The following is a 13,734-nucleotide window of genomic DNA, read 5'->3' on the forward strand; positions in this document are numbered from 1 at the left end:
ACTGCTACTGGCTACCGCTGCTCCAAACTCGCTCCGTCGCACAATGACTCGTCCCTCGCACCTTTATTTTCCTTCGCCCCGAACCAAGGGCATCTCTCCCCCTGTTACCTCCTCCGCCGATTCTCGGCTGTACGTTTGTTGTTTTTGCCCAAACCACGGTTTTTATGCACCACTCCGGACTTTATCAGTCGTTGCGAGTGAACAGGGGGGAGGAAAAAGACAGAGATGAAAGAGATCGATCGCGGGCTAAAAAATGCCGATGGCCAGCGCAGGTGAGGCTCCCGAGAGCGATGGATCGGCGAGCGTAGCGCGACTGAAACTGCGTATCGCTGACGTTGCTGCAACGGCGGCGTCAGGTAAGCCTCACGTCTCGCGCGGGCTATGCTCGCACGCACACCCACATAGGCACCTATACATATATATATAATACACGGATGCGATACGCGCCAGCCGAGGGACCTGGTACTCCCCATATATATACGTCGCTGTCTGCGTAAAGTGTTCTTTTTTTTGCGATTTGCCGGAAATCTACATGTATCGTTGTCGATTTGGAAAGATAACAAAGTTTCAAGGAAATAACAATCACATGACCTTATGGCATAATGTCACGAGATCGGCATGGGAATGAAAACCGAAAGCAAAATCGTACCAATCTTCGGGGTGATCGAGTGGTGTGACAAACTTGAGATTTTCATCTGGAACTACTCGCAACATTCGACGTGATCCACATTCTCACCTTATCAATCGATTACTCGTCAGGCCAATATGAGAAAAGCGTAATCGTCATTTCCACCGAACCATCAGTAGCTACACCCCTGTCTCGTAGCGTGTTTTTTCAAGAAGAGAGAAGACAAAAAGTCTCTCGATCACATTTTGTGCGAAAATCGGATCAAATGAACAACCCGTAGGATCTACACGATGAGGGATCTTGTATGTGCGTATGGCAAAAAAAAACATTTGTCGCACTCGCGATCTTTTTTTCAGAGATTCCAACAAATACAAACACACACTTACACGCGGGCGCACTCACACGTTCGGATGCTCGGCGGGCGCTGCTGGTAGCGTTGCTGCCGTTGGATGCTGCGGCGCGTTTTTTTCTCTCCTCGGCTACTCTACACTCCCTCGGAGGAAGGAGAGAGAGAGAGAGAGCTTCTTGGCCGCCACCAGGTAGACGGGATCGGCAGGCAGGCAAGCGAGCAAGTAAGTATTATCATATATATATATATATATACGTGTACGAAAGGAGAGAGAGAGAGAGAGCAGGTTCAGCAGCTCCACAGTCGGAAGGACTACAAGTCTCCGTCTCTCTCTCACGCGCGCGAGATCGGTATACGAGGAGCTCTCAGGTATACGCGCTCGTCGTTGGCTTGGTGCCCTGTGGCCTACGCGCCGCCGTTTTATGGTTCCCATTGTTTTTCGGGGCCCACGCAATATACCCGTAATATGGTACTAGCGCAATTCCGATGTTATATTTGCGGTCTCGTATACAGGCATACCCGCTTCTTTGATGGGTGCGCTATTGCCGATCCTGCAAAACTGTAATCATCCCCTCTTAGGACTGCGTAATGCTCGTTTCAACTGGCGATGTATTATTTATCGGACCCACCATTCCATACCTCCACAGCACGTACTTCAACACTGATAAAAATTTATCGGAATTTATCGGTCGATTTAACCGTACAATTGCTGTACAAGTCACATTTTCCGTTCAATTTGTACCCTCAATCGCATAGTCGTTAAGTCTTAGGTGCACGATCAGCTCGGCCCTGGGCCCAACAGCGGCAACGCCAGAGGAAGCAGGAGCGCCAGAAACGGCAGCCCAGAGCAGCAGCCGCTTCGGGAGCACCAGCAGTCACCACCGCCGCCGAGAGCAGCGTTGTCCCTTGCGTTGGCTCCTTCGCTCTTGAGATCGGCGGTCCGATCGGTATACCTACGTAAATATAGCTACACATGTAAGTCGTCGTGCAGCGCATATGTAGAGCGAGTCGAGGAGAGCTGAAGCAAGCGAACCGGTCCTCTGGCTGGATGTGTCCGACTACCAGAGAATAAGAAAGAGAGACGGAGGCGGGGAAGAGAGCGAGGTCGGTGCACTGCACGGCCGTATATACCTATTACTCGGAGGCTGTACATTATAGAGAGATAGAGAGGATCGGGAGGAGAGACCGGCTTGCCATTACCTTCTTCCTTCCTTGCGCCTCCCCTCGTCTCTCTCTCTCTCTCTCTCTCACCGAGGCCTCTTATATAGTTCTTCTTCTTTTCTCCTCGCTTTTGCGCTCCACAGGTATGTTTTATCTGTGTTTGTGGGATTACACACATGCAAGCGCACACATCACGGTCCAGCCGGTTTTTCACGCATACGGTCACGTATACACGAGCACAGAGATGTAGGGAGATAGACTATAGAGGAAGAGAAAGAAAAAGAGACACACACACACTCGCGCAGTGAAATACGGCGGCCGTGCGAGTTTCGAGACTTTGGGACCTATATGCACCTATACCACGCCTTTTCTGTACATTAGGGAGATCAGGACCGGCTGTAGCTTCGTTTTCTTTTTTCCCACCCCTCGTCCCCGACTCTTCTTATCATATCGTCGTTCTGCTGCAGTCGAGAACGAAAAAGTGTCCCATTAAGAGTGCCATTAGCGAGTCGTCGCTCGTGAAAAGAAGGGAAGGGGGAGAGGATCGTTAAAATGTCTAGCTGTCTTGATTGGCCACTCGTCTTTTGTTTCACAGATACCCCTCGACTACCACGCACTCCATGTATCTCGTCGTACTTTCAGAATACCTATACTAGCACACCACGACAATGTATACAACAAAATTAGAGTTTTTACATTTTTGGTCCAAAAAGATCATCAGCTCATCTCCAATTCACTTCAAGAAAGAATAAGTGTAATAAAGGCATTCTGTGTTACGTTGTTATTTATTTTCGTTCGATTGCTAGCTCTTTACCACTACGCACTGTAATATATATTCAAGTGGGCCAAATCTCCCAATGTCGTAGGTATATGACACTTGTCCGGTGACCTAGGAATGGATGTATAGTATCCCTATCGTCTGTATAATATTATTATTCATTTGTTTATATTAATGTAAGGTATGAAAAGAAAGGCAAGGGAAAGAAAATAAATCTGTATAGAATCGTTAAACCTGGCGATTCGAAGAAGACTTGTATACAGAGACAGATGAGGAAACAAAAGAATAATAATTTTCGAATGAAAAAGCGTAAACAGAGATACAAATTTAAAATGTTGCAAGAAAGCATAGGTATGGAAACAAGCACCAAACAGAATCATTAAATGTATATGATGATGGTATAAAGATAAAAAATGAAAACAACAATGGAGACACCGAATTTAACTCAGAAACAAAAAAATCGAAATAAAAGTGCGGTGATAAAAGTATTGAAGATAGAGGAATAAATATACTCATACTAAGACAAAGATTTAAAATGTTAAAACCTTGAAAAATAAGACTGCATAATTAATTGGGAACGAAAAACTAAAGTTTTAAGGAGCAAGCACTCAAGTGCAAGCGTAACTAAATGATTATAAAAAATATTTAAAAAAGATGCAAAGTCAGCAATCTGTGGAAAAAGTGGGAATGTGAGAAAAAATTAAGATAAATTATCATCTCAGAGACATAAAAACTATCTGCTCTTTAATATAACATCAATTGTATGCAAAGATAAATCTGATTCTAATACATTTTCTTTACATATTTGGGTCTCTATTCTTTATATTTTTAATAATTTAAAAAAAAAATTTCCTTCTTATTTTTCATGTCTCAAGAGTTTATTGAACAAAGTTTGGCATTAGTCAGCACTTAACTATCTATACCTTTGATTATCTATATCCTTACCAGTAAATCTTTGCTCAAGTTTCTTTTTATTTTTATACTTCAATCATTGACACAGGTTTAATTTTTAATTTCATCCTCAATCTCTGGTTTTGAGTTGTTAGGTATAAAATGAAATATTTTTTACTTCACAATTATATTTTGGTCTGTTCTTACGTACTTCCACTCCTGAAATCTATGTATCTAGTTTTTTAATACCTCAGAATTTCTATGTTGTCGAAAATTTTGATTTGTATTTGAGGCTATATTAATAAATAGTTGTCTACCTTTGACCTGATAAAATAAGAGAAATAAAATTTAAGGATCACAAAATTAAAAAATTTTTAAAGCTTAACTTCAGGGGTGGTTTCAACCCCTTAAAAGTACATGTCAGCATATACGCAAAAAATTACGTATCTTTTATTTTTTTTTTGTAATAAAAAATACCAAAGTATCTTTGAAATCAATAAGTTCAGGTTGGGATGGTTTTCCTTATTAATATTTCCGATAGCAAGGCTTTGTATCTAAGGACATGATGGCATAGGTCTCTGTTGCTACAATATTTTTTACACCATCACCCAACTTTATATTTTTGGCTTTGTGCATTTGTTTATTAACATATTATGCGAAAAATATAGATTGCCTGTATTTATATATTTCAGTTCTATTTTACACACTGTACTAGTAATTTCAATTGTGTATTTTCATTTTAATGACTATCTCATTATAATTTGTCAATAGTAGTGTCATCTATGTCTGATCATATGTAAACTTATTGAGTAACATACCACTTATTGGATAAGTTGGTTGGATTATCTTGGCCTTTTTGGTTTCTTTGTTTAATTTATTATAATTGTTTTTATTTGAGTCTGTTTGTATTATTTGTTTAATTATTTAAGTAAAATTACACTCTTCTATCCTTTTTTTTTCATCTTTGAAAACGTTTTATAGTGATTAAATAGCTCACTAGTTACGTTGGAACCATTTCATAAGAAATTACTGAATTAGTTTTCTTTAGGGCTTTTTACGGAAGGAAAAACATTTGGAATACAAAAAAATTATTATTTGATTTGTTAAATGACAAGTTGATTAAGTACAATTATTGGGTATTCACCTTTTTATGAGCTTAAAATAAATGAGTTAGCTGTTCAATTTTACAGAAGTTGATCAAAGTAAATAAATGTAAAGTAAGTCTCACTATTACTTTAATTGTGAATTTCTCAATTTATTGATTGCACTAACCGGCGTGCAGGTGACTGCAAATATTTCCTATTCTCTTGTACGAAAAATAACAAATTTGTTTCAGATAATGTTGCGTAGACCCATAAAATAAGTCACACGGATGGGCATTTTACGGTTTGGTTACAAAATTATCAAAACGGAATTGATGGAACTGAGAAAATCGGGTCGTAAAATTTTTCAAAAGTAGGAGAAAGATACTGGAAAGACAGTAGGTGCGCAGGGTGCAAAATAGTACATTATGTACCTGGGGTGGTAAAAAAAAATTTTCTGTATCTCAAGTGTTGCCGAAGCCAATGGTAGAAAACATGCGATCTGAACATTAACTTCATTTCGGTCTGTGGTGCATGTACTATTTTCAGCCTACTATTACAATAAAAATAGTAGTTTGAGTAAGTTCTCATAAGACTGGGCAAAGGAGCAAAATACAATCCAAGGGAAAAAAAAAAAAATTATTATAACTGTATACTACAGAAAAACACTTTTTCATGCAGAACAATTCATAATCCGCGTATTACATATAATATATCATGGATGACGCTGTCAGCGCTTCTGTTGCGCCTTGTACCCGATATTACATTGTGGTTGTGGTATGCTCAATACACCCTGTGTATGAAATAGGCCCAGACGTATTATATAAGTATAAACTATACAGTGGCGATGGAAATACTGCAAGTAGCCGCTCGGGATTACCTACCAAAGTCGAGGGCCCTTGCACGTATACACACACACGCTCATCGTTATTCCTTTATGCTTCGATCCGTACGAGCTCACTGTATTGTACACGTATATATATGTATGTATATACGTGTACGTTCATTATTACAGTTACAGGTGTCCCCGATGTATACTGGGCTACACCAAGCTCGCGTACGTTAGATTCACGACGACGAGCTCTTTTTTATTCGCTTTTTAGATACTTAGTCGCTCTTTTTTCCAGAGAGTGACATATACACCTGATCTCGTTGTAACGGCACAACATCATCTCCCCTATGACTTCTTTCTTATTGTATACAGGTACCCCCCCATGTGTCGTACAAGTGGTGTATTATGGTAGTAGCCGTCCATGGGTGAGCGCGTGATAGCTCACCAGAACGACTACCGTGTATACGTGTGAGGGACTCTGTTCTTTTGATTAAAGCTTTTCAAACTTATTTACGCCCTTCCGAGCTGAGTCAGAGTGTCTTGTTAAGTTTTACTAAATCGAATTTTTTAATTTTATTCGAGCAAAAAATTGCTTGCAAGTAAAATAAAAGTGTGTTTCTGCTGTGGGAGAATCAACGCTTATAAGTGTGTAAAATCTGGGACAGAAATGTTTTACCCTCTCCAGCCTTCCTACGTCAATTGTTGAAGAAATACAATAGTTTTGTTTCAAACAATAGGGGCAATAGTTTACGAATCATCAATTTGATTGTTCTTGATACGTTTATGAATACTACTATAAAGAATTTTATAAAAACAAGTCACATTATTTGTCACGTTATTACTTTTAATAAAAGTATGTTACATCATACAGTTAAAAACATTACATGTAAATACAACCACAATGATTGCATAAGACTATGTAAATTTAAAAATAGTATATTATTTTTGGCCCCTATGTAGATTTACTGATAATATGGAAAAATGTATCAAAATTGAAATATTTTCTAAACGGTATGGACAATTTTTTCCATTTTTTAATTTAATATTTTTATAGCCATACTAAATGAAATATCAGTTTTTGTAAAAAATTAATTGTATGATTATTTTCTAACCAAATAAAATGTTTGTTTTTTATGAATTTTGCCTAAACTCGCCATGTTGAGAAATGCAACTTTAAAGCCTCATATTTTTTTGTTTTAGCATCGCTGGATTCTCTACAATTCCAACAGTTGATTAATAATAGACAAAGGAATATATATGTTAAAAAATTAAAAACATTTAGTTGCTTCTTCATCCCATCAACTGCCCCCTTAACATTAGCCATGCAATTATGCAGTAAAATTATAGGAAATCGGCAGCAGTGTCTCCTTAATTATTAAAAAAGAAATCATATAAGAACTGCCCCCAAAACATCGCCTTATCGATGTAGAAACCACTAAAGCGTAGAGCGACTCAACCCCAGTAAATTAAAATAATCAAAACGAAAAAAAAAGAAAGAGAAAACAGAAAAAAAGCCATAAACGTCCAATAACCATCGTACGTCAGTCCCTCGGTGACCAACCCGCTCCCTGGCGTTGGACGTCCAAGATCGTCCTGCACACATACACATATATGTACAAATCTTTTCTGCCTACTCGAACAGTATACACGCGTACGTACAATATTCTCGCACCCATATATTATATACCTGTACGCATAAAAGATCATTTAGCCGCGAAAGTCGTCCGACCGCCTTTTTTGCCGGTCGCGCGCGGCTCTTCCCTCGCTGCGGTGCGCGTATAGAACACGAAAACAAAATAAAAGAAAACGGGATGAAAAAGAATACGAATAAACGCGCTCGACATCGGGGACAGGGAGAGGAAGGAGTCTTCCCGAGGTAACGCAGAAGCAAAGCCACAAGTTTATGCGTATATACCTATGTATACATAAATATACATACAGACGTTTAGCCGATGTTACGTGGCAAAAGGACGACGACGCGAGAGTTGTACTCTCCCATCTCCCCTGTTCTATTATCACGAGCCTGATGTATACACGATCACGTCGATTGAACGTATGTATATAACAACTGGAAAGTGAGGGTAAATCATGTATACGTGTACCTAGTACCTACCCTCTGCGACCAAGGAGATAGATGCTTACGAAGGAAAAGAGGGGAGGTCGCGTGTATACGGATCATCCACTCTATATACGTGCAGGATCCTCTCTCGTCTCGTTCTCTCCCGGGTGCATCACGTATATGGGATACCAGTTGCAGCGCGTGCAATGCACCTACCTACTTGAGTATTCCCCTCGCCGAGGTATATTATGTATACATACAAACACACGCGGGCACGGACATCTCGTCCGTTTTGATACGGGAGATAAAGGCTCGCCAGGGTATATATATATATATATATATATATATATATATATATATATATATATATATATACATATATGCACATGTGTATATGCACTACCTGCGTGTATGCTCTCATTACGCGTCGTGTCGGCATGCACTCGGCTCCCCCATCTCTCTCTCTCTCTCTGCCTTTCCCCGTGCTCCTCGAGGGGCATCACGAGCCTAGGGAAGGGCCCGACGCGTTGCTCTCTCCGGAGCGAGGAGGAGAAGAGCCCAAGAGAGGGAACTAGTTCAGCGAGCAAAACCGACTCGCAGCCGGGAGACGAGCCATTAACCCATCCTCCGGGCTACACGCGCACCGGCTGGACCCAACGGCAGCAGAGGCCACCTCCAAATTGTTTCCCATCGCCACACTCGTCCAGTGGGTGCACCCTCTCTCGCGCGTTTTTCATCCTCTGGCTAGCTCCCACAGTTATTCTCCCCCCCCCTTTTTTTTTTATGTTTCTCCGGGTTTTTTCCCTCGACCCACCACTTTCTTTCGCCTCCCTTCGTTCCCCAACGGGGTCCGCTCGCTGCGTCTTTTACGGCCCATCGGTGACTCGGCGGACTGCCGCTGTTTGTAATGCTCTCTTATGTAAGCTCTGTTGTATATGAGAGCTGAAAAAAAGGGGGATGGGACAGTCATGGTTGGGGGGGAAAAAAAGCTTCATCAAGATCAAATGTGCCGTCATCATCGGTGTTGGGTTGTGCGTTTTTCCAACCAAATTTTGGTTGGCCCAGGTGAACTTTGTTTGCTTCCGAGCTGGGCCTTTCTCGGAGAGAGTTCAAAAAACCTTCCGTACAAAGTAACCTTGTTGCGAAATGCTTCGCAGGGAGATCGAGCCTTTCGTCGAGATTAACACTTTCGAAATACACTCGAGCCGAGGTCTTGGCCTCGAAATACCACTCGAGGGTTGAGATCGTGTCAAATGTCGCGCAACCTGTCACGATGTGTTTTTGGAGGAAAAGATTTTCAATTCGACGGGTCGATCGGTAAGCGAGCCGAGAACAATTGTCGGAGCGATCATGACCTTTTACCGGGCGCTCGGTTGAGGATGACGAGCACATTCGGGTGCGTGACTAACCGGTGAGGGGCCGGTTTTAGATGTGGCCGTATTTCGGAGCACTTGAACGGAAAATAAATACCTCCTCGTCTTTGAAGTACGGGTACACACTTGCGTGCATACCAAAACAACTGCTCTCCTTTTTTTTTTGTCTCTTGGATGCTTGAACGGAAAATTTTTTGGGTCCAATTGCTCTGGCAACTCATGGACAATGAACCCTTGCGGAGGAGGGGGAAATAACTTTGACGATGACTAATTTGATTGTTCTATTTCAGTCTTGGAGTCGATGATTTCTAATGTTAATGAACGTTTTTGTGGAGATATTTTACAGTAAAAAAAAAAACATATTTTCTTCTATTGAATTAAGACGTAGAAAAAAAAGTTGTGAAATTGACGAACGATTGACTCAAGTCGTCACTACTTAAATGAGCTTGATACTTGGATTTTATTAGAAACTCGTACACTTTATCTATAATAATGATTACCAATGACTTCTCTGAGCACTTCATTAATAACTTCATTAACAAGCACGTGTCTGTGCAAGGGAAAAATAAGTGATATTATCCACACGTATTTTTTTCGGAATATTTTTGACTTGGATTACAAAGTCTTATAAGATGAAAGAAAATTCGGATATCACTTTCGGAGCAGCTCCAAATCAGAACGCTTTATTAATTTTTGCTCAGGTGATAGAATTAATGTGAGGCGAGCTTACATTTTTGGATCTCATGTCACCAATAATAGCTTATAAAATTAATTTATTGTTTTACACTATTATACTTTAAGTTCTTATTATTCCCTTGTTATTAATTGAAAAAAAAAAAAAAAAAACAAAACAAAACATGTGCAGCAATGAAATTTAAAATTTAAAATCAGAATCCAAATACCCATCCAATAACCGACGCGAGACAAAAAGACGTACAAGTGGACACAGATGTAGGACCACGAAAATCCGATACGAGCGTAATTCGGAAACAACGACGCGCCATTTGAGACAAGCGCGCGCTTCGAATTTTATATTATCGCAAGAATTTCCGAGCCCTCGAAACTTGATCCCGGCCGACTAATAACCGTTCGCCCCGAGCCACGCGGTAACCACCGCCGAAGACATTCCCCGGGGCTTATTTAGCGAGCGAGTCGAGGAATGAGGTGAGCGCGAAGGGTGGAAGGAACGATGGAGAGCAGGGCCAGCTGGGGCAAACACACACACACACACGTAATATACCTTATTTCTTGGCGAATCTTGGCCGAAGGAATGCGTTGATCCTCCCAACTGGTACTGGTGGTAGTCATATTCATGTGCCCCGTATCGCTGGGGCCTCACCTCTCCCTCCCGCCGGCCTCTCGTATACGCGCATATTGGCCTCGTAAATTTCCAGATCGACACTCACACGCTAGCCTACCCTACGCGCGTGTATGTTAATTACAGCATTTATGTGTTTGTTGTATGCTCACTTGATCATACGAACATATGTGTACACAAACTACTCATTGCGGTCCAGGTTGGATCATCTAGCTTGTTGTCATTGGTCGATTTCCTATATCAAATTGCATTTACGGAATATATCTTTGGAATACGTTTATGTATGAAAAAATTCATAGACACTTTTGAAATTTCAACGTTAGGTTAAAACTGCATCTTTGTTCTGAAAGACAAGATACCATATTCTTGCTGAAAAATGGCACAATCAACATATTTCAGTCTACTTCTATCGATGTCGCAAATCAGCGATCTTGATATCAGCAGTCATTTTTGGATTTTTCTCGAACAATCTTTGTCCTGTAATCAAATTTTTTTGAAAAAGGCTGTGTGGTTGTATTGATAATTTTATAATAAATAAACCATAATTGTCGGCTTACTGACACGTGGGTATTAATGTCTTGAGAAAAATTTCAAAATCCGTTAAAAACGTTAAAGTTATCCAAATTCTTCAATACTTCAAGATCAACTTAAAATCTTTCAAAGTCTTTTAGAGACTTTTAGTAACTTTAATCTTTAACATATTTATCTGTGATTTGTAAGCCGTGAAGTTTTTCAAAAAATTCTAAAGTTTTTTACATGACTTCAAATGAACTTTGAAAATCCTCTTTTACTAACTTTGAGAGTATAACGCAGCTATCTAGGAAATTCGCTTTTGGCAAATATATTAATTTAAATTACAAAAATAATTAAAACAAAAACACATTAAAAATAAAAAAAAAATTTTTTTCATCAACAGTCTGATCATTACACATGGACGTTAAAGTTTGTGTACAAAACATTGGAAGATGAATTTGATTTCCTTATCTACGGATACAGGCTCTTCACCAGCGCAGCGTTGCCAGGTGCTCTTCATATTTGTGTGTGTGTGTGTGTGTGTGTGTATATGCTGGCATCTATAGAGATTTAACTAACCGACAGAAGAACGTTAGTTTGATTAACGAAACGTGTTTGTATTATAATTGTAAGAGGAAATCCACAAAAATCATCCCATTTTTGTCCACGATTTTTTAATGAATATTTTTTTGAGGCACACCCTCGAAATGAGGTATCCTTTTTTCGCAATATCATGTAGTACAGAAAAAATCACGAACATGGGTTTGAGTGGTGTCATTGGTGATACTGACTCTGTTTTTCTATGATTTACATTCAAAAATGATATTTGTTTATTTATGTAATAATTGCCTGTAAAAATAAAAATGGTGCTACTACCACTGAAACCCGTTTTCACGATTTTTTCCTCATATAGTACATGACACTACAAGAAAAATAAGCCCTATCTCGAGGGTTTGAAACAAAAAATTTTTTATTAAAAAAAGGGTACAAAAGCGCGATATTTTTTGTTGGCTCATCATCACTCATATATTTTAGATAGTACTTATCAGGGATCATTTACAGCGAAAGTGTAGGTTGCGGCTCGCTTATACATAACCGGTAGGTGAGCTGCAATCACCATCGACACTGTTAACAATCTTATAGATCTGAATTTTGTTTTAATTTATATGAAATCACATGCTTACCCGTACCAAAGTCCAACTGATTTTCGATTAATTAAGGAGCAACAATACCGAAAGTGCTGTCAAGTTAGGTGACACAGTAGGGACCAAAACATCTATACTTTTACCATACAATGGTTTACTCAAGTTTACTTGGTCAGTACAATGTACGTACGTATGATTTATTTAAACAAATTAAAAATCAACCGAACATGAAATTAAATATACCTAACAGTAAAAACGTACGACGTTTAGAGTTGATACGTAAATGACCATAAGAAACCTTTTTACCCTGAAATTTTATTTTTATTTTGGTGCAAGTATTATTCTAGATGTTTGTAACATTTGACACATTAACTTTAAGCGTCGTGTGATGTCGTACAAGTGTACGTAATCTTGTGTATGTTGTGAATCTGTCTTTTAATAATTTATAAAATTAGAATAGCTTATCGACATAGTAATCAATTGTATTATACATATATGAAAGTAGTTCTTTTGTATCCCGTTTCCTCAGGTTCCTGTTGTAGTGATGTGTTAAAATTATTCCACTCAACAGTCATCAGTTCTCATTTGACCAACTAGATGGCATACTATGTTGGCTCGATCGTTATATAGACTAGCGATGACAATCGTCTTTCATGAGCAAGCGAAATAAATCGGTTTTTACCCCGCATCGCCAAGATAAGCAAGTGCCATAGAAAAGGGCGTAAAAGTAGGCGTTCGGAATGTTAACGTCTCCGGGGGAATACCAGGAGACGCGTCTAGCCAAAGCACAACCTGCTTCAACTTAAAAGAAACATTGTAGTATGTCAAAAAATCAGTTCTTTTGCTACAATACATATTTTAGATTTATGTGTGGTTGAAGAAAATTGTACATCTTTTTATTCTATGTTTTCGAATCCACAGTTACATCTAAAATGTTATTAATATGGTCTAAATAACGATAGTTTACAGAAATAGTTGAAAACTGATGTAATGGTGATAATATTGATTAATGGAAAAAATTTTTTCAACTCATACAAATATAATTGTACTTTTCTCTCAGGCAAACAATGTGACAGTCGTGCTTATGATAATAAAATTTAATTTTTCACATCAATTCAGCTGCTTCTTTAATATGTATACATGACAAATTCTATGAAGATATTAATTGTAAAAATTTATTAGCTTTTACAGTTTAAAACAGATTTTGTTCATCGTTAAAAAAATCATAATTTTTTAATGTGAAAATGAGTCTAATGACAGCAATGTAGATTATTTTTATTTTTTTTCCAAAGGTTTGTCACTTACTTCTAAAGTTAATTGTCGCTTCCTTCTACAAGTATATACGTAGTGCGTATAAAATTTTTGTACAACTAAAACTAGGTAAGAGTTATTTCAGTCCACACGTAAAGGACGTACAGTAACTTTTTTCTGGTTGCAGGCAATTTAAATAAATTTTATGAAAAAATTTCCCTCAAATTTACAGTATAAGAATCTGATACAAGTAAATATTCGTTGAAAAAAATTATTAATATGTTTATTTATGTATAATACATTTCTAATAGTACAATATTAACCTTTGCTATTAATTTGTGTTGAAAATCCTTT

The sequence above is a fragment of the Copidosoma floridanum genome, unplaced genomic scaffold (genome assembly GCF_036245765.1).
Source record: "Copidosoma floridanum isolate Cflo_tuat_1 unplaced genomic scaffold, Cflo_Japanese_pri ptg000029l, whole genome shotgun sequence".
NCBI lineage: Eukaryota > Metazoa > Arthropoda > Insecta > Hymenoptera > Encyrtidae > Copidosoma > Copidosoma floridanum.